Source organism: Arachis ipaensis, chromosome B5 (genome assembly GCF_059453495.1).
Source record: "Arachis ipaensis isolate K30076 ecotype BB chromosome B5, ASM5945349v1, whole genome shotgun sequence".
Lineage (NCBI taxonomy): Eukaryota > Viridiplantae > Streptophyta > Magnoliopsida > Fabales > Fabaceae > Arachis > Arachis ipaensis.
This window is the reverse complement of record NC_142440.1, coordinates 68,996,022-69,019,640: the sequence shown is the minus strand read 5'-3', so window position 1 is coordinate 69,019,640 and position 23,619 is coordinate 68,996,022.

Genomic DNA, 23,619 nt, shown 5'->3' with positions numbered 1-23,619 from the left:
GAAAAAGATTTAAATTTTGAAAAGATTTGATTTTTAAATTTGAAATTTGAATTTGAAATAAGATAAGATAAGATTTTGAAAAAGATATGATTTTTGAAAAAGATTTGAATTTTGAAATTTTAAAACTAAGATAAGATAAAATAGAAATTTTAAAATAAAAATCTGAAATTCTTATGTAAATTTCGAAAATTAACTTAAAATCAAGAGAAAAGATATTTTTTTTTTGAATTTAATGAGGAAACAGAAAAATAATAAATTGACACCAAACTTAGAATTTTTAGATCAAAATAAAGAAAACAAACAAGAAAGCTTTGAATGTCAAGATGAACACCAAGAACAATTTTTAGAAATCTTTAAGAAAACAAAAACACAAAGGACACCAAACTTAAAAATTTTTATACTTTGGACACTAATAATTCGAAAATGCACAAGAAAAACAAGGAAAGACACAAAACAAGAAAAACTAAAGATCAAACAAGGAAAATAAACAAGAACAACTTGAAGATCAAGAAGGAATAAGGAACATGTAATTCGAAAAATTGAAAGAAAAATAAAAGCATGCAATTGACACCAAACTTAAAACATGAAACTAAATTCAAACAGAAGACTACATTACGAGGTTATTGGTTTTTAAAACAAATTTTCGAAAATAAATTAGAAAAAGAAAATAAGGATTTTAAAATTTTAACCAAAAACAATAATAGAAGACTCAATTTTAGTGACTATAAACCGAAAAGATAAATTTTTCCTAATCTAAGAAACAAAATAAACCGTCAGTTATCCAAACTCAAACAATCCTCGGCAACGGCGCCAAAAACTTGGTGCACGAAATTGTGATTACACTTTTCACAACTCCGCACAACTAACCAGCAAGTGCACTGGGTCGTCCAATTAATACCTTACGTGAGTAAGGGTCGATCCCACGGAGATTGTCGGCTTGAAGCAAGCTATGGTTATCTTGTAAGTCTTAATCAGGAGATTAATAATAAAATGATTTTGTTATGAGAAGTAAATAACATGAATTAAAAGGTACTTGTGATTCAGTAATGAGGAATAGGATGAGGTTCCGGAGATGCTCTATCGTCTGAATCTCTGCTTTCATACTATCTTCTTCTCCAAACACGCATGGCTTCTTTCCATGGTAGGCTGTAGGATCCTCTCAGTGAAAAATACCAGGTACGATCTCTGCACGGCTAACCAACTATCGGATTTCTCGTCTCGGATGAAAAATACCATGTACAGCTACCGCACGGCTAATCATCTATCGGTTCCCACTAGCTTCGGAATAGGATCTCTCTATCCTTTTGCACACTGTCACTGCGCCCAACATTCGCAGGTTTGAAGCTCGTCACAGTCATCCCTTCCCAGATCCTATTCGGAATACCATAGATAAAGTTTAGACTTTTCGGATCCCAGGAATGCTGCCAATGGTTCTAGCCTATACCACGAAGGTTCTAACTTCCGGACTCGGTCCATGGATCAGAAACCCAAGATATACGCACTTAAGCCGTCGCCCAATGACTACGTTGAGCTCAAATAGAACAGAGTGGTTGTCAGGCACACGTTCATAGGGTTGAGGATAATGATGAGTGTCATGGATCATCATATTCTCCATATTGAAGTACGAGTGAGTATCTTAGAATAGAGTCAAGCGTGATTGAATAGAAAACAGTAGTAATTGCATTAATCCATTGAAACACAGCAGAGCTCCTCACCCCCACCTATGGGGTTTAGATACTCATTCCGTAGAAGATACAATATCAAATGTAAAAAAATGTCATGAGGTGCTGAATGAATCTCTAAAAGTAGTTTTTATACTAAACTAGTAACTTAGGGTTACAGAAAATGAGTAACTAGGTGCAGATAGTGCAGAAATCTACTTCTGGGGTTCCTTTGGTGTGTGGTTGGGCTGAGCATTGAAGCTTTTTCGTGCTTAGGCTGTTCTTGGAGTTAAACGCCAGCTTTGGTGCCAGTTTGGGCGTTTAACTCTAATTCTGGTGCCAGTTTGGGTGTTTTACGCCAGAAATTTTAGGCTGACTTTGAACGCCAGTTTGGGCCATCAAATCTCAGGCAAAGTATGGACGATTATATATTGGTAGAAAGCCCAGGATGTCTACTTTCCAACGCAATTGAGAGCGCGCCAATTGGGCTTTTGTAGCTCCAAAAAAGCCACTTCGAGTGTAGGAGGGTCAGAATCCAACAGCATCTGCAGTCCTTTTTCAGCCTCTGAATTAGATTTTTGCTCAGGTCCCTCAATTTCAGTCAGAAAATACTTGAAATCACAGAAAATACACAAACTCATAGTAAAGTCCAGAAATGTGATTTTTTAATAAAAACTAATAAAAATATAATAAAAACTAAATAAAATATACTAAAAACTATATAAAAATAGTGCCAAAAAGGGTATAAAATATCCGCTCATCAGCTATGCATGTTGAAGAAGAGGAAGAAGTGGTTGAAGACTTAGGAGATGCAGAACCTCCATGGGAATCTAGAGTTATAGAAAACCCCTCCAAGAAGATTGAATTTGATGTCGAGGAGGAGAGTGCACAACCTCCAAAACAATTGTTGAATGAAGACTTGGAAGGAATGAAGCAAGAATTGAGTTCCCTTGGTGGTAAAGATCAAGCATCAATACTCCTTGGTGGTGAATCCTTTGAACTTGAAGAACCTTCTCCCGGTGAGATAGAAAGCAATGTGAAGATAGATTTTTCTCATCCTCCCATTTATGATTTGAGCGATGGAGAAGAGTTAGATGAAATTGATGAACAAAGGATTGAAATTGAAGAAGTTTGTAAAGAGGTGGAGGTGATCAAAGAAGAACATAAGGGAGTGGAGCTTGCAAGGAAATTGGAAATACCCCTCCCCAAGCCATCACCATCAATTCTTTCATTCAAGTGGGTAAATCTCTCATCTCTAAGATTAATTAGCCCACTTGAATATGGTTTGCTTGAGACGGATGGGCAACTTAGAGCTCTTTGTGGCTTTAAGAGCAAAAGGGAGATGGTTAGTGGTTGCCATTGTGAATCAAAGTCCATGATGGTTGCATGTTCAAGGCTTAAAAGCAAGGGTTGGTGTAGAACTAGATTGCTTGGGTCTAGGGGGATGTTTGGTCGCTTAAGTGAGAATTCATCTTGCTTGCCACCCGGATGGATTAATGATGATCAACTTGAACACGGGTGTAGAAATAAGATATGGGATCCGGGAATACATGAGGATCAATTTTGAGAGCCCTTAGCTTGTGAAGAACTCCATCAAAGCTTAGAATTATTACTTTTGAAGAATGGAGCTTATTGGAGACTCAAGCATTGGTGGATGTTCAAAGATGGTTTCAAGCACAAGCCACCTAGATGAGGAGCTCCCCGTAAGTCCAACTTAAGGACAATAAATATAAATGCTAGGTGGGAGACACCCCACCATGGTAACATTTTTTCATTTTTCTCTTTTGTAAATATTGATAAAATTAGTTTAATTTCATGTTTTGATTAGTTTGTTGAGTTTATTTGGTAGTTTAGTATGTTAAATAAGGTTTTATGGTGTTTTGGTAGCTGTTTGGAGGTTTGGAATGCTTGGTTTGGTGCAAGAACTTGAAAAATTTTGAAAAACAGGGCACCAACCCACGTGTACGCATGACCCCAAGTTTTTTTCGACCATCCACGCGCACGCGTCACTCACGCATACGCGTGGATCCAAAATTTCCACCTCCATACAAAAACCAGAGAGTTATGCCTACTTTATGCCAACTTTGTGCGCGAGGCATAAGCCCAGCCACGCGTACACGTCGCCTCTCTAAATGAGCCATCACGCGTATGCATGACCCACGCGTACGCGTCGCTTCCATTTCACCACTCCCACGCGCACGCGTTACCTCACGCGCACGTGTGGATTGCCTATTTCACCACTCTTCTTTTCTTCTCTTCTTTCCATTCCTTTCCTTCTTCTCTCTTCTCTTCTCTTCTTCCTTTCTCTTACCCATCATCCAACACTACCAAACACCATTTATAACCATTTCTTTTAGTTAATTAGTTGTTTAGTTAGTTACATTTTCATTTAATTTTTTGTTTTTCATTATAAGTGTTGGATTGTTAATCTTGTTTACTATCTCTTGCTGCTGATTATTGATGAGATGTTAGTTTAACATCATTATTGTTAATTTTCTTTGTTGGATTTTCATTATTAAGGTTATATTTTGTTGCTGGATTTTGAGTTCTTCACGCTTAGTTTTGTGAACACCAAGTACATAAGAATTGCCATTAAGGCATGTTAAATCTTTTTGAATTGCATGATTTGGCCACCATGTGATTTGAATCCTTTTCTTTGATTAGGCAATTTCTTGATAAATGTTTTGCATTTATCTTAATGCACTGTGTTTCTTGATCATATGCATCCATATATTTTTGGCTTGAATGCTTTCATGCTTCTTTATTGCTTGTTTGGTTGTTTTAACCTACGAGTTAAGAGTATCTCAAGCACATTAGGATGAGTGAAGTGCATGTTCCTTTTGTGTAACTGTGACATAGTTTTTTTATGTTAGCATGTGTGTTCTAAACCGCGCGCAACTTAGAATGCACACTTACTTTTATCCATGTCACACATTGGGTCACTCACTCGATTCTAGTGATTTACCTTATTCCAACAATTTATGCTTACTTGCTCTTGCATTTACTTTTCTTACTATTCTGTCTTCTATTTTCAGGATGAGTCATTATAGGCAAAATAGAAAGCAGAAGGAAGAACATGCAGTAAACGATTGACCTACCAGCTGAAGGTGGCAACTCGGTTAATCACCGTACCCCCTTGCTCATCTTTGAATGTACCGAGGACGGTGTAAACTTTTAAGTGTAGGGAGATCGTTCGACCAGTCGGCGCTTTTGGGTGACAAATTTCTAATCCCAACACTTTTGCATTTTATTTTTAGGTCTTTTAGGATTTTTTGTTGCATTTTCTTATTTTGCATATATATACATAATAAGCTTAGTCAAAATAATAAAGTTTTTCAAGAAATTTTATCTATAGGGCATTGACACCCCAATTGATTTGAGCAAAAATTTTTCATTGAACTTACTTGAATTATGCATTGTGGAACATGATTTTTGAGCTAAGAACACAAGCTTGTGAGACTTGAGCCTAATTGCGTGGTTACATCTTATAACCACTTATTTTCCTTCTTGTGTGTATTATTCTCTTTCTATGATTGTAATCTTCGATTTTTTTTTTATTCTTTATGTCCATTATTCCATGTAGACATGCATTTACATGATTGAGGCCATCATTTCATTTAGCTCACTTACCCAAATAGCCTTACCTTTTATCTTCCATTGTTAGCCACTTTGAGCCTACGATTAACTCACTTGTTCTTAATATTAGCACAATACAAGCCTTAAAGCGAAAAATAATAAATATCCTTAATTTGGATCTTTGATTAGCTTAGGCTAGTGAGTGTGTGTATCATTCAAGTGTGGAAAAACTTGGGACATTGGTTGAGAAAAGGGATAGTTTTGCATTTTCATTGAAGATCTTGGGAATTGGATACATACTCATGTGTTAATTAAATGTAAAATCATATGCATTGATGCTTTTGTATATACTTTATTGCAAAAAGAAAGAATATATATATATATATATATATACAAAATAAAGAAAAAATATCAAAAAAAGAAAAAAAATAGAAAAAGAAAGAAAAAGAAAAGCAATAAAAAGGGGACAAAATGCCCTAAAGTGAGTTCGAATAATAATCAATGCATATGAGTTGTGATAAAAAAGAGAATGCATGAGTATGTAAAAAAGTGAAGAATGGATAGTTAGGTTGGCTTTTAAATTGTGTAGGTTGTTGTATAGGTTAGGTGGGAAGTTTAAGTTAATCAAAGATTCAAATTCTAGTCCACTTAACCATATGCATCCTACCTTGACCCTAGCCCTATTACAACCTATGGAAAGTCCTCATGATAATTGTATGCATGCATGAAATAATTATTGATTAAGGGGAGAATTGAGTGGATCGACCCTATACACTTGAGCGACTAGAGCGGATACACATCCAGTGAGGGTTCGATGGCTCAATTACATGTTTTCACCATGATCATCCCATTTCTTGCAAGTTTGTATAATCTTTAATAACTCAATTCAATTGTAGTTTGGCTTGGTTGTTAATACGTTTAGCCTTTATGCTTATATTAGTTTACTTGGGAATTGATTTATTTTGACCAAGCAATTGCATTTATTTAGATAGTTGCATAAAGATAGGTTGCATTTAGTTAGTTTACATTGAATAATTGTTGATACCCTTTGTCTCTTTCTTGGTTTAGCATGATGACATGCTATGGTTTAAGTGTGGGGAGATTTGATGCGCCACCATTTCGTGGTGCATTTTATGCTGAATTGAGGAAATTTTATCACCCTTTTCTCACACTTATTCAATGAAATAGCATGGTTTTATAAATTCCCCTTAATTTGAGCTTAAGAGTGAAAACATACTTTTTAAGTCCTTAATTGGTTAATTTTAATTCACCTTTGATTTCACTAGATGCCTTGATGTGTGTGTTAGTGATTTCAGGTTGAAAAGACTAGGAATGGATCAAAGGAGTGAAGAGAAAAGCATGCAAAGTGGAGAAATCATGGGAAATCAAGGATTTGGGATGCATTCACCGATGCGCACGCATAATAGACGCGCACGCATGGAATGTGAAGTGGCATGGCGACGTGTTCACGTGACATGACGCATACGCGTGGATAGCGAAAATGCCAAACGACGCGTACGCGTGAGCCATGTGTACGTGTCGCTGCTCGCACGTGACTTCATTAAAGTGAAAACGTTGGGGGTGATTTCTGAGCTTCCCAAGCCCAAATCCAACTCATTCCTGAGCCTATTACATGCAAAAATCAAGAGGAGTCAAAGGGGGGGGGGAGGGAGAACACATAGTTTAGTTTACATCATGCTTTAGTTAGTTTCTAGAGAGAGAAGCTCTCTCTTCTCTCTAGAATTAGGATTAGGTTAGATTAAGATTTCTTAGATCTAGGTTTAATTCATGCTTTGATTTACTTTTCCTTTTTAATTTTTTGTTCTTCTACCTTTACTTTCTTAATTTTGTACTTTACTCCTTGTATTTGTTTACTTTGTTGTTGATGCACTTTTATTTTCTTCTATTTCTCCTTAATGCAATTTATGTTTGGTTTCCTTTATTGTTGATTTGAGTTGTTGTTGTTAATTTCCTTGCAATTGGTAGTTGTAGATTTACATTTCTTACAATTTTATCTTGCTTTCCTTTTATGCCTTCCAAGTGTTTGATTAAATGCTTGGAAGGATGTTAGAGTAGATTTTTGTGTTCTTGGCTTGGGATGGTAACTTAGGTGAAATTGAGTTGTTAATGTCCAAGTCTTGATAATTGGTGTCCATTGACTCTAGCTTCCACTAAGTTAATTAGTGAGTGGTTAGGACTTATGGATTAGGATTGGTGTAGCTCATTTGACTTTCCTTCACTTGTTAGAGGATGGCTTAATGAGACCGATCCTTGCAATTATCATGTTGTGGTTAGTAACAAGGATAAAGATCGTTAACCAACAACCCTTGCCAAGACTTCTTTATTATTTGAGTTCCTTTACTTTCTTGTCATTTATCTTTCATGTCTCTTATTCAAAACCCCAAAATATGCATCCCATAACCAATAACAAGAACACTTCCCTGCAATTCCTTTGAGAGATGACCCGAGGTTTGAATACTTCGGTTATTATTTTTACTAGGGTTTGTTACTTTTGACAACCAATTTTTTGCATGAGAGGATTATTTGTTGGTTTAGAAACTATACTTGCAACGAGATTTCATTGTGAAATTCTATACCACACAAAAAACCCATCATCAATGACGCGTACGCGTGGGTGATGCGTACGCATGACAAGGGCCAAAAGCAGTGCTGACGCACACGCGTGGGAGACTCGTACGCGTGGGTGCAAGAGCGCTCCGCTCTCCAGAACAGCGCTACGCTCTCCTGGAACCTCATTTTAATTCATTTTTCACTCCAATTCCACTTAAATCTCAAGCAAGTAATCCCACAATTGTCAGCCAATCAAGGCCACAAGAATCATCTATAATAGTTAATTTTTATTTGATTATAATTTGTTTCCAATTTTATTTCAATTTGTAATATAGAAAATAGGATATAATATAGAGATTTCTTCACCTAGTATCAATGCCAAATGTGAGATTGCATGTGATGTTAATAATTCCAAGACGCGAATGCAGAGACACACGAGACGAAGAGAAACATAGACCAACACTAAGAAACTCTTCAGTTTCCTGCATCCTAAATGGTCATAGTTAAATGGAGTGTTTCATTTAAGGTTAGCCTAGTCATTTACTAGGAATTGGGCAATTAGGGTTTCATGAATTAGGGATAAACATGAAACGGGACGGAAGGCCTTAAGAGGATGCCACGTTGGAATTCCGTCTGCCACATCACCAAGCTCCGTTTAACGGAGAAGGGCTCTCTTCACGGTTGGGCAGATTTGTTGTGTTTTTAAAATTTTCAAGGGTATAATTGTCTTTAACAAATATTAAAGTTATTATTGTCAGCGTTTTACAAATTCGGGGGCATAATTGGTAATTTACTCTTTAAAAAATTTCAAATGGAGTTTACTGCACATTCTGATAAATCAATCATATGGGATATTGCCCTCCACCACAAAATGATTCAAGTCATTATCTTAATGGTGGCTGGGAATATCACCAAGGAATGATAGAGTATGAGTGATTGCGCAAGGATTTATACCGGTTCGGAATTCCACAAAATAACTCCGTTGCTAGTATAGTCCAAACCAATAGTCAATCCTCAAATCAAATTTTGAAAGAATTGGTTGTCACAAGTTCAACCCCAATAAAAGTAATCGAAGTATTCAAACCTCGGGTCGTCTCACAAGGAATGGGAAAACATGTGCATCAACATTAGTTAGAAATCCGGAGTTGCAAGTCATGAGCAAGAAATTAAACTAGGAATCTTAATAAGCAAGTAATCTTGAAGTGCAAGAAACTAATTCAAGTGACTAAAGCAAGATGTGAGCAACTCCAAACTAATAAGATAACATCCAATATAAATCTACTCTAAACTAACCAAGTAACTATAACTAAGACAAAGCAATTAGGATTTTTGGGATTTCAAATATGAAAGATAAAAGTAACTCTTGGCTAGACATGGAAATTGGGGTCACTATCCTTGTCTAAAAACCATATCTTGGCAATTATGAGGAACCAAACTCATTAAGTTTACTTCTATACTTGAAGTATTTTGAAAGGTTTAGTCAACATCAACCCATAAGGTCCAACCTAACTACTAATTGACTTAGTAGTAGGCTAGTGTCAATGGTTATCAAATTGACCACTAAAGGTTCTGAAAGAGCGTAACTCTCGCGCGATCTAGAATTTTCACAAATAAATTCACGTTGTAAGTATAGCTCTAGACCGACAAGAATTCCTTTCTTACAAAAGTTCGGTTGTCACAAGTAACAAAACCCAAATAAATTTATAACCGAAGTATTTAAACCTCGGGTCGTCTTCTCAAGGAATTGCAGGGAACTATGACTTATTATTAGCTATGAAAAAGGTAGAATTTTGGGGTTTTTAAAAAGTTTGAACAAGGAAATAAATTGCTAAGAAAAATAAATTAATAAAAATAAAATCTCTTGGCAAGGTATAAAAATTGAGAGTTCTATCCTAGTTATCCTTATCAGGAGTGATGAGAATTGGATTTTTAATCCCACTTAGTTAAGTCAAGTGGACTAATTAATTTAATCCTCAAGTCCTAGTCAATCCCTGTGGGAGGACTAGCTTTAGAGCGACCCAAATCAATTAGTAATCTGCCAATTTCAATCACTGTTGAGTTTGACAACTCAAGTGTTACCAATTACTTAACCAAGGCCAAAAGGAAGAAAATATCTAAATTAAACTAAAAGCATCAATAACATAAATAAAATAAAACAATCTTATATCTGAAGTATCTCAAATTATATTAATTAAGAAAATCATAACATGAATATAGCATAAGCTAAATTGAAAAGATAAATACTAATTAAAGATATATAATAAAAGTAAAAAATAAATAAGAGGAATATTGAACCTGTGATTTAAAGAAGATGAAATCCTAATCCTAATAGAAATCCTAAATCCTAATCCTAAGAGAGAGGAGAGAGCCTCTCTCTCTCAAACTACATCTAAAACGTAATAATTGTGAATGTGTGTATCTGAATGGATGCATTCCCCCACTTTATAGCCTCTAATCTGTATTTTCTGGGCCAAAAACTGGGTCAAAAACAGCCCAGAAATCGCCCCCAGTGATTTCTGACACGTACAGGTCGCGGCAAAGTGACGTGGAAGCGTCGTCCACGCGTTCGCGCAGATTGAAGTTTTGCCAGGTCATGCATCCGCGTGATCCACGCGTTAGCGTCATTTGGCTTCAGGACAGCTATGGCAAATTATATATCGTTGCGAAGCCCGGATGTTAGCTTTCCAACGCAACTAGAACCGCATTATTTGGACCTCTGTAGCTCAAGTTATGGTCGATTTAGTACCAAGAGGTCAGGCTGGACAGCTTTAGCAGTTCCTTCAGATTCTTATATTCCTTCCACTTTTGCATGCTTCCTTTCCATCCTCTAAGTCATTCCTTCCCTATAAACTCTGAAATCACTTAACACACATATCAAGGCGTCTAATGGTAATGAGAGAGGATTAATATTAGCAAATATAAGGCCAAAGAAGCATGTTTTCAGTCATAGCACAAAATCAGGAAGGAGAATGTAAAACCATGCAAATAGTATGAATAAGTGTATGAAATATTGATAAAATCCACTCAATTGAGCACAAGATAAACCATAAAATAGTGGTTTATCAGGTTTCCAAATCATCAAATCCATTAGACCCAATGACTCAAGTTTACCGAATTCCCTTAGCCTAGGCCAAGAGTAAAGAGGACTACTCCATAATCAAAGGAAACATTTCATCAAACACATGGTAAGAATCAATAAAAGACATGTTCAAATTGTAATTAAATGGAAATCAACAAGTACCCACTAACAATTATCAATATGAAATCACTCAAACAACACAATTAATCATAAAAATCATCAATGCAACATTAACAAATCAAGATCCATAAGATTCATGAAATGGGTATAAAATGACAATGGATAATGAAACATAAAACTAACGCAAGATCTAAACAAGATTATACTAAGGAATTCAAATTAAACAATTAAAACTAGTAATTAACAAGATCCAATTCAGAATTCAACAAGGGAAGATCAAATCAAAGCTAGATCTTGAGAGAACAAGCGTTTCTCTCCCTAGAAGAATAAAAAAATCAAAAACTAGCTAAAAATTGTGTCTAAGTGTGAATGAATGATCCCCCCTTTTCCGCTAGCATCCTTGGGTCTTTTCTATGCAGAACCAGCTTGAATTTGGGCCTGATGAGCCTAAAAAATTGCCAGACACGATTTCCTTTAATGAGGTCACGTGCAGCTTATCGCGCGTGCGTGCCATGCATGCGTGTGCGCCGATTGACTTTGTGATCCACGCGTGCACGCCATGTGTGCGTGCACGTCGGTGGGATTTCTCTAATCTGCGCAGATGCATCGATCTATGCGCGCCGCTTCCAGCTGTCCACATCTACGTGCGCGCCCATGTTGAAGTTCCCAAAATCTAAATCTTCATGCTCTCTCCTTTTGTGCATGCTTTCTTTCTCTCTTTTAGGCCATTCTTGCCTTATAAATCCTGAAATCACCCAACAAACACGTCACGGCATCGAATGGTAATAGAAGAGGATTAAAATATGGCAATTTTAAGGCAAAAGAAGCATGTTTTTCATCATGAAGCAATATTAGGAAGAGAACACAAAACCATGCATTTCTTGTGAATAAGTGCGAAAAATATTGACAAAAACCCCCAAATTCTACACAATATAAACCACAAAATTGGGGTTTATCAATGAGCAATCAAATGAAATGGAATACCTCCCAGAGCCACAAAATAGTTCATATTGTTATGACAACTATAGAAATTTTGGCTTGGGAAAGGATTTTAATGCTGTATACCCCATTCATCAAGAACTATCATCCTATAATTGTCCAGCCTATGCACCTCCACAAAATCTTCTAGAATTTGCAATGGAAGAACTCTCCAAAAGATATCTATTTATTGCCCAATTTAGTGAGTTCTTAAGGCAAAATGTGAGAGAGGTGATTGAAGATATGGAAGCCTCAATGAAGAGTCAGGAAGAGCAAATGAGACAATTGGCACAATATTTTGTTGATGAACCAACCAATGTCTTTCCATGGCTAGGGGAAGAATATCATGCTATCAGTCTAAGGAGTGAAGAAGTGTTTAATGAGGGTGAAAATGAGGAATTGGTAGAGCAAGAAAAAGAGATCCCTGTACCAAGTGAGCCACCATTCCAAGAAGTTCTTGATAAAGAGGACACTCCAACCATCCCACAACACCCAAGTTCTGAAAACAAAGAAGTGAAGGAAATCAACCAAAGCACTGAAATAAGGATTGTGACCAAGAAGCAATTAGCTATATCCATGAAAAAGAGAGGGTCGAAGAACAATCCAACCCTTGCTCCAACAAGCAAGTTCACTCAAGCTAACAACAAAAGAAAGCTTGTTGGGAGGTACTCAAAACAGGGGACGCTAACTGGCTCATCTTTCCTCTTGAGGTCATTCCTCTTAACAAACTGAAAGAAGAGGAAGAAAGTTGAGAACAACATGGCAAGCTAATGACATTAAAAGAGTGCTTGTTGGGAGGCAACCCAACCGTAGGTAATATTTCCTTTCTTTGCTTTGTTTATTTTCAATAATTTGGCATATGATTGCATTCTAAGTTTGGTGTTGCCATGCAACAATTTGATTTTCAATTTTTACTGAGTACTTGCATCATTCTAAAATGAAAGTGTCACACTAAGTTTGGTGTTGCCACTTATTTTTCATGCTATGTACCATGCACACCACTTATTCATGCAATCATATTGTCTTTGTTTTCTTTCTTGTGCCTTTATTGTATCTTTAATCTTTGCTTGCTTAACCACATGCATCACTTACATTTCATTGTGTAAGACATTCATGACCCATCATAGACCCCATCACCACTGTTTTAATTGTTGCTTAAGGGTAAGCAATCATTCTAAGTTTGGTGTGGGAAGGGGAAGAATAGGAGGAAAAGGACAACAACAACAAAGATGAACTACAAGGTAGTAAAGCTTCTTTTTCCTCTTACTTATTTACAGCACTTTAAATTGCATGATTGTCTTCTATTTTCTCTGTATGTATCTGTGTTGTGAAATAAGCATAGCTTGATTTTTGAATTGTAACATGTTGCTGTGACATTATGACTACCATATTAAATTATGTGAGTCCAAAGCAATTTAGTTTCATGATCATAAACAAACAAGGAAATTAAAGAAGAAGTTAGCATGAGCTTATAAGTATTGGGAAGCTAGCATAACTATTGTTGCTCAATTGCATTTGAATTTATTTAATTAAAATTTTTATCTATGACATTTTATGAAATATTTGAAATCGTGAAAACCTTGAAGAAACAATTGCAATTAAGGCAAGAAAAGAAAAAAGAAAAGAATGAGAAAACTGAAGGCTCTGAGTACCAATGACAATTCAGTTGTCAAGTACTTGTGGTGTTTATGTATCAAGCTAAAAGCTTGAAAATAAAATACTTAGAGTCAAGGTTAAGCTCAAGTGCAAAAGCACTCCCTCAAAGCTCAAGGCTCTGAGCATCAATGATTATAGAGTCATGAAAAGAAACAAATGAGCATAAAGAAGTCCTCTAATTAAATGCTTATGCTGCTTATGTATCAAGTGGTAATGCTTGAAAACAAAGCATTTAGAGTTGTAGCTTTCAACTCATGGTGCAAAGCACCCAAAAAGCTAAGCTAAGAAAAGGATGAAAAGCTTGCTTCAAGGAAGGAACATAAAGAAAAATATTTCATAAAATGAGTTAGAGAGAAGCATCAATCATTTGCATCTCTTTTGTGATTGTAGCATGCATAAGAAACTAGCCAACCATGAACATAAAAATTGTTACTCTCCTCACCTTGGTTTGTCAAACTTTATTGCATGATTCTTTGTTTGCTTGAGGATAAGCAAAGTTTAAGTTTGGTGTTGTGATGACTGCGCATCATGTTATATTTTTCTATGCTTTTTCACCTTTAATTTTCATTAATCATGTTTAATTATTGAGTGTTTTTGTGCTTAAATCATAGATTACTTTCATCCCTTTGATTTTTATCTATTTTGTAGAAAATGGTGGAAAAAGAAGTAAAAAGCACAAAAGAAGCATGAAAGAAGAAAAAAAAGTTTAAAGCAGAGAAGAAGCACAAAAGAGCGCCCTTGGCGCGAGCGCTAGGTTTTTCTTCAAGAGCACTTGCGATAGTGAAGCTGGAAAATTCGCCAGTTACGCATACGCATCGAAGTGATAATTTTGGAAGACCACGCGTACGCGTGGGTGACGCATACGCGTGGGTGACGCGTACGCGTGGAAGAGCGCTCTTGGGCGTGAGCGCTACGCTCTCTTGGAAAGCGCTAAAGACGACACATACGCGTGGATAACATGTACGCGTTACAAGGGCCAAACATAGTGATGACGCGTACGCGTGGGTGACGCGTATGCATGACAAGGGCCAAAAGCAATGATGACGCACACGCGTGGGTGACGCGTACGCGTGGATGCAAGAGTGGTCCGCTCTCCAGAACAGCGCTACACTCTCCTGGAACCTCATTTTAATTCATTTTTCACTCCAAGTCCACTTAAACCTTAAGCAAGGAAGCCCATAATTGTCAACCAATCAAGGCCACAAGAATTGTCTAGAATAGTTAATTTTTATTTGATTTCAATTTCATTTCAATTTGTAATTTAGGAAAGCCTATATAAAGGCTTTAGTTTCATAGAATTAGGATATAATATAGAACTCTTGGCTGGAAACACATTTCAAAGGGGTCTTCGGACCTTCTCTCCACACTTTCTCTTCTCTTCCACTTTCTTACCTATAAATATTTTAGTTATGATTTACTAACTCTTTCCATCGGGAAAGAAAGCTCTACTACTATTTGATGGATTAAATTGTTTTTATTCTTCTTCTTCTCTTCATCTCTCTTGATTTACTTGAAGGATTTTTGTTCTTCATTCTAGCATTCAATTATCATGGAAAAAAGATTGAATGTATTTGGGTTTTATCGGAACTTTGGAAGAGAAAACATAAAACCATGCTTGAAAATCCTTCTCACACTTGAATTGATTTGGGTATGGATGGGATACGGTGACATTTAATCTCTCCATTATTTGGTTCTAGAAAAGTGTGTGGTATAATCAGGGACCATTCTTCATCTCTTCTCATGAGCAATTAGACCAAGAAATTGGCTATTGATCAAGATTCGAGAGATTGAGTCACCAAGGAATTGGGGCTTAATCAATCATGATTGCCAAGAGGTCAATGAGTTGCATGATTGAAGATGAGATGAAATCAATTAATCCGGAGAATGCAATATCTCTTGATCCCAATATTTATTTGATCTTTCTTTCTTTTATTTACTTTATGGCTATTTACATTTTCTTCACTTTACATTTCCAGCACTTTACTTTCTTGTACTTTACTTTTACGTCATTTACTTTCCTTGCACTTTATTGCTTTTCTTTACTTTCATGTCATTTATATTTCATGTTTGTTTATCACTTCTGAATTGTCTAACTAGGATAATCAATTAACTATTATTTGCATAATCCGTTAATCCTCGTGGAATTTGACCTCACTCTATTGTGAGTTATTACTTGACGATAATTCAGTATACTTGCCGAAGGAAGAAATTTTTGTAGTGATACATTAATTCTAATCATCACTTATAGATGTCTGCGTGTATTTCATTAGTTTTGACGGTGTCATGTATCCTTAGGAAAATGAATAGGTGTTGATTAGGGTCCTTCAAAGTACCTCCTCCATACTGACAGTTATTCTGAACCAAAGTAATGAGCTGAGGTTTAAGCTCAAAATTGTTGGCATGTACATTAGGAGTGAGTATATTACTCCCACAGTTCCTAGGATCTAGAATAGTATAAGAGGCTAGCACCCTCCTTGCAACTTCGACATTATTGTTGGGCACCCCTTCCTCATGTATCTCGTCCTCCATGACTTGATCCAAGTCCTCTTCACCAACAACTCCTTTTTCCTCTGGCTTCTCTTCTCAGTCATAGAAAATTTCTCTCTGGCTCAGAATCAAAGGATGTTGATGTTGCCTTTCTCCCTCCTGGCATACACAACACAGAGATAGACCAAATGAAAAGTGAACACTTTATTGCAAGAGTGTGTGTTAGAATTAGCTGACACAATGTGTTAAACAGTTAGTATGCTTAAACAAAACAAAAGAAAAGTGCTTAATCTAGACTATCACCCACTTAATCATTGTTAATCTGAATCAATTCCCGGCAATAGCACCAAAAACTTGATGACTAAAAATTTGCACAACACAAATTCCTTCGACAAGTGTACCGAATTGCCAAGTAATAACTCACTGTTGAGTGAGGTCGATCCCACAGGGATTGATGGATTAAGAAACTTTAGTTAGGTGATTTATCTAGTCAAGCTGATATTTGATGATTTTGGTGTAATTAAACGAACAAAATGTAATTGACAAAAAAAGTAACTATACTGAATTTAAATTGCTGAAGAATAAAGAGATGAAAGTAAATTATGAAAGGTAAATGGCAGAAACATAGATGACAAGAAATTAAAGAGCTGAAACTTAAATGACAAGGAACTAAAAGCAAGAATATAAATAGCAGTGAAAGATAAATTGCATGAAATGTAAATGGGTTTTGGGTGCTGGGATTCAAAGATAACAAGAGATTTAAAGTAATTGAAAGGAATAGCAACAATGGGTGAGATTCATTAGGGATTGGAGATATTATAATCCTTCATGAATCAATGGGTCTCAACTTCATTCTCAATCATATGAAGTAGATCTATGGTGGATTGTAAATAATTGAGTTCCAATTCCTTGGCAACCCAATTTCTCTTAACACAATCAATTGCCAATTCCTTGATCTAATTGTTCATGAGAAGAGGTTAAGTTCAAATTGCTAATCCATAAGCCACACAACCCTTAGGATCTCAATTCAAAGAGGTTATATGTCACATACCAACTAAGAATGTATTGATCAAAAGAGTTATGATGGAGAAGCTTCAAATTGAATCCTATGATCCCTTTTACAAGGCTCACATAGAGATTCAAGTAGATCTAAACCCCCTTCCGGTAGTGAATGGATCTATGAAGCACAAAAGCTTTCCCTTAGCTACAATAAGCGGATTGAGAAGAAGAAGAAGAATTGCATTAATTCATTTGAATTACAACAGAGCTCCTTCCCCTAATGATGTGGGATTTAATTCATCATTGCTCTGGAAAACAAAGAGAGAAAAATAAAGTACATGAAAAGTAAAACTAAGTACAAAAAAGAAAGAAAAAGTATTCAGAGTTTCCCAATTCGGATCCTCTTGTGTAAGAGTCCGTCTCCTCTAAGTTCAAAACTCCTCCTATATACACTACTCTTCTGATCTTCAAATGAGTCTTCATGTATTGGACGTGGGCCCCTGGCCTTAACTAGAGTAAGTTAGGAGTGGCCCTTTCTGACATTAACGCTGGCATTAGCTCACTAACGCTTTCAAACTTGCATGAGTGCCTGGTATGCGAAATTGTTACTCAGGTTGTGAATTATTGTTCGAAATTGATTCCCTGGCGATGGCACCAAAAACGGATGCAAAGAACCATGGTCTAAATATATCTTCACAACTTCGCATAACTAACCAGCAAGTGCACTGGGTCGTCCAAGTAATAAACCTTACGTGAGTAAGGGTCGATCCCACGGAGATTGTTGGTCTGAAGCAAGCTATGGTCACCTTGTAAATCTCAGTCAGGCGGATATAAAATAGTTATGGAGTTTTCGAAATTAATACTAAAATAAGGATAGAAATACTTATGTAAATCATTGGTGAGAATTTCAGATAAGCGTATGGAGATGCATTCATTCCTCTGAACCTCTGCTTTCCTGCTGTCTTCATCCAATCCGTCTTACTCCTTTCTATGGCTGGCTTTATGTAAGGATGTCACCGGTGCCAATGGCTACTTTCAATCCTCTCGGGAAAATGGTCCAAATGCTCTGCCACAGCACGGCTAATCGTCTGGAGGCATCACCCTTGTCGTTGGTTGCATCCTATTCCTCTCTGTGAAAATGGTCCGATGCGCTGTCACTGCATGGCTAATCATCTTGGAGGTTCTCGATCATACTGGAATAGAATTTACTATCCTTTTGCGTCTGTCACTACGCCCAGCACTCGCGAGTTTGGAGTTCGTCACAGTCATTCAATCCCAGATTCCTACTCGGAATACCACGGACAAGATTTAGACTTTCCAGACTCTCATGAATGCCGCCATCAATCTAGCTTATACTACGAAGATTCTGATTAAGAGATCTAAGAGATACTCATTCAATCTATTGTAGAACGAAAGTGGTTGTCAGGCACCCGTTCATAGGGAATGATGATGATTGTCACGTTCATCACATTCAGGTTGAAGTGCGAATGAATATCTTAGAAGCGAAATAAGATGAATTGAATAGAAAACAGTAGTACTTTGCATTAATCTTTGAGGAACAGCAGAGCTCCACACCTTAATCTACGGAGTGCAGAAACTCTACCGTTGAAAATACATAAGTAATGAAGGTCCAGGCATGGCCGAATGGCCAGCCCCCAAATGTGATCAATAGATCAAAAGATAATCCAAAGATGTCTAATACAATAGTAAAAGGTCCTATTTATAATAAACTAGCTACTAGGGTTTACAGAAGTAAGTAATTGATGCATAAATTCACTTCCGGGGCCCACTTGGTGTGTGCTTGGGCTGAGCTTGAAGTCTACACGTGGAGAGGTCATTCTTGGAGTTGAACGCCAGCTTTTGTGCCAGTTTGGGCGTTGAACTCCACTTTGCAACTTGTTTCTGGCGCTGGACGCCAGAATTGGGCAGAGAGCTGGCGTTGAATGCCAGTGTGCATCATCTAAACTTGGGCAAAGTATGGACTATTATATATTGCTGGAAAGCCCTGGATGTCTACTTTCCAACGAAATTGGAAGTGCGCTATTTTGAGTTCTGTAGCTCCAGAAAATTCATTTTGATTGCAGGGAGGTCAGAATCCAACAGCATCAGCAGTCCTTCTTCAACCTCTGAATATGATTTTTGCTCAAGTCCCTCAATTTCAGCCAGAAAATACCTGAAATCATAGAAAAATACACAAACTCATAGTAAAGTCCAGAAATGTGAATTTAACATAAAAACTAATGAAAACATCCCTAAAAGTAACTAGATTCTACTAAAAACATACTAAAAACAATGCCAAAAAGCGTATAAATTATCCGCTCATCACAACACCAAACTTAAATTGTTGCTTGTCCCCAAGCAACTGAAAATCAAATAGGATAAAAAGAAGAGAATATACTATAAATTCCAAACTATCAATGAAACATAGCTCCAATCAAATGAGCGGGACTTATAGCTTTTTGCCTCTTGAATAGTTCTGGCATCTCACTTTATCCATTGAGGTTCAGAATGATTGGCATCTATAGGAACTCAGAGTTCAGATAGTGTTATTGATTCTCCTAGTTCAGTATGATGATTCTTGAACACAGCTATTTTATGAGTCTTGGCCGTGGCCCTAAGCACTTTGTTTTCCAGTATTACCACTGGATACATAAATGCCACAGACACATAATTGGGTGAACCTTTTCAGATTATGACTCAGCTTTGCTAAAGTCCCCAATTAGAGGTGTCCAGGGTACTTAAGCACACTCTTTTTTTGCTTTGGACCTTGACTTTAACTGCTCAGTCTCAAGTTTTCACTTGACACCTACACACCACAAGCACATGGTTAGGGACAGCTTGGTTTAGCCGCTTAGGCCAGGATTTTATTCCTTTAGGCCCTCCTATCCACTGATGCTCAAAGCCTTGGGATCCTTTTTATTTGCCCTTGCCTTTTGGTTTTAAGGGTTATTGGCTTTTTGCTCTTGCCTCTTGGTTTTAAGAGCTTTTGGCTTTTTCTGCTTGCTTTTTCTCTTTCTTTCTATTTTTTTTCGCCCTTTTTTTTTTTGCAAGCTTTGTTCTTTGCTGCTTTTTCTTGCTTCAAGAATCATTTTTATGATTTTTCAGATTATCAAATAACATGTTTCCTAGTCATCATTCTTTCAAGAGCTAACATATTTAACATTCTTAAACAACAACTTCAAAAGACATATGCACTGTTCAAGCATACATTCAGAAAACAAGAAGCATTGTCACCACATCAATATAATTAAACTAAGTTCAAGGATAAATTCAAAACTCATGTACTTCTTGTTCTTTTGAATTAAAACATTTTTCATTTAAGAGAGGTGATGGATTCATAGGACATTCATAATTTTAAGACAAAGTTACTAACTACTAATGATCATGTAATTAAGACACAAACATAGATAAGCACTTAACATAGAGAAAACGAAAAACAGAGAAAGTAAGAACAAGGAATGAGTCCACCTTAGTGATGGTGGCGTTTCCTTCTTGAGGAACCAATGATGTCCTTGAGCTCTTCTATGTCTCTTCCTTGTCTTTGTTGCTCCTCCCTCATTGCTTTTTGATCTTCTCTTATTTCATGAAGGATGATGGAGTGCTCTTGATGTTCCACCCTTAGTTGTCCCATGTTGGAACTTAATTCTCCTAGAGAGGTGTTGATTTGCTCCCAATAGTTTTGTGGAGGAAAATGCATATGAGGCATCTCCGGGATCTCATGGTGATGAGCTTCCTGTGCCTCTTGAGCTCCATGAATGGGCTCTCTTGCTTGCTCCATCTTTTTCTTAGTGATGGGCTTCTCTTCCTCAATGTGAACGTCTCCTTCTATGGAAGCTCCAGCTGAGTAACATAGATGGTAGATAAGATGAGGAAAAGCTAGCCTTGCCCCAGGAGAGGGCTTTTCGGCTATTTTGTAGAGTTCAAGGGAGATGACTTCATGAACCTCTACTTCTTCTCCAATCATGATGCTATGGATCATGATGGCTCGATCCACAGTAACTTCAGATCGGTTGCTAGTGGGGATGATAGAGCGTTGGATGAACTCCAACCATCCTCTAGCCACAGACTTGAGGTCCAATCTTCTTAGTTGAACTGGCTTGCCTTTGGAGTCAATCTTCCATTGAGCTCCTTCCACACATATTTCCATGAGGACTTGGTCCAACCTTTGATTAAAGTTGACCCTTCTAGTGTAGGGGCGTTCATCTCCTTGCATCATAGGCAAGTTAAACGCCAACCTCACATTTTCCGGACTAAAATCCAAGTATTTCCCCCGAACCATTGTAACATAGTTCTTGGTGATCCATGCATTGGCATAGAACTCTTGAACCATTAGGATGCAGACTTGTTGGATGGGATTTGTTAGAACTTCCCAACCTCTTCTTTGAATTTCATGTCGGATCTCCGGATACTCATTTCTTTTGAGTTTGAAAGGGACCTCGGAGATCACCTTCTTCTTGGTCACAACATCATAGAAGTGGTCTTGATGAGCTTTGGAGATGAATCTCTCTATCTCCCATGACTCGGAGGTGGAAGTTTTTGTCTTCCCTTTCCCTTTTCTAGAGGATTCTCCGGTCTTAGGTGCCATCAATGGTAATGGAAAAACAAAAAGCTTATGCTTTTACCACACCAAACTTAGAATATTGCTCGCCCTCGAGCAAGAAAATAAAGAATTAGATGAAGAAGAAGAAGAAAAGATGGAGAAGAGGGGGGAGGTGTGTTTCGGCCAAGAAGAGAAGAGAGGGTTGTGTTGTGTGAAAATGAGGGAGAATGGAAGGCTTTATATAGGGAAGGGAGGGGGGGTTAAGGTTCGGCCATATGGGTGGGTTTGGGTGGGAAATTGATTTGAATTTTGAAGGTAGGTGGAGTTTATTGGGTAGGTTTATGGGGAAGAGTGGGTGGATGTGAGTGGTGAAGGGTTAATAGGGAAGAGAGATGGAGGTGATAGGTGAAGGGTTTTGGGGAAGAGTGTTTATTGGGAATAGAGGATGATTGAGAAGAGAGAAGAGAGTGAGTGGAGGTAGGTGGGGATCCTGTGGGGTCCACAGATCCTGAGGTGTTCAAGGATTTACAACCTTGCACCAAATTAGGCATGTAAAATGCCCTTGCACACAACTCTGGGCGTTCAGCGCCAGGTTGGTGCCCATTTTGGGCGTTCAACGCCCATTTGTTGCCCATTTCTGGCGTTGAACGCCAGAACCATGCTTGTTCTGGGCATTCAGCGCCAGCTCTTCTCCAGGGTGCAATTCTGGCGTTCAGCGCCCAGGTGCTGCCCATTTTGGGCGTTCAGCGCCCAGATACTGCCCATTTTGGGCGTTCAGCGCCAGAACCATGCTCTGTTCTGGCGTTGAACGCCAGACAGGTGCTTCCTCCAGGGTGTGATTTTTCTTCCGCTGTTTTTGATTCTGTTTCTAAATTTTTCGTTTATTTTGTGACTCCACATGATCATGAACCTAAGAAAACATGAAAAAAAAAAATAAAATTAGATAAATAAACATTGGGTTGCCTCCCAACAAGCGCTTCTTTAATGTCAATAGCATGACCGTGGGCTCTCACGGAGCCTCACAGATGTGCAGAGCTTTGTTGAGACCTCCCAACACCAAACTTAGAGTTTGGATATGGGGGTTTGACACCAAACTTAGAGTTTGGTTGTGGCCTCCCAACACCAAACTTAGAGTTTGACTGTGGGGGCTTTGGTTGACTCTGCTTTGAGAGAAGCTTTTTCTGCTTCCTCTCCATGGATGCAGAGAGAGATCCTTGAGTTGTAAACACAAGGTTGTCCTTATTTAATTGAAGGATCAATTCTCCTCTGTCCACATCAATCACAGCTCTTGCTGTGGCTAGGAAAGGTCTTCCTAGGATGATGGATTCATCCTCTTCCTTTTCAGTATCCAGGACTATGAAATCAGCAGGGATGTAAAGGCCTTCAACCTTTACTAACACGTCCTCTACTTGTCCATAAGCCTGTTTTCTTGAATTGTCTGCCATCTCTAATGAGATTTTAGCAGCTTGCACCCCATAGATTCCCAGTTTCTCTATTACAGAGAGGGGCATGAGGTTTATTCCTGAACCAAGGTCACACAGAGCCTTAAAGATCATGGTGCCTATGGTACAAGGTATTATGAACTTTCCAGGATCCTGTCTCTTCTGAGGCAATGTCAGTTGATCCAGATCACTTAGTTCATTGGTGAACAAGGGAGGTTCATCTTCCCAAGTTTCAATACCAAATAATTTGGCATTTAGCTTCATGATTGCACCAAGGAACTTGGCAGCTTGCTCTTCAGTAACATCCTCATTCTCTTCAGAAGAGGAATACTCATCAGAGCTCATGAATGGCATAAGGAGGTTCAATGAAATCTCTATGGTCTCTAGATGAGTCTCAGATTCCTTAGGTTCCTCAGAAGGAAGCTCCTTATTGATCACTGGACGTCCCAGGAGGTCTTCCTGCTTGGGATTCACGTCCTTCTCCTCTCTTGTGGGTTCGGCCATGGTAAT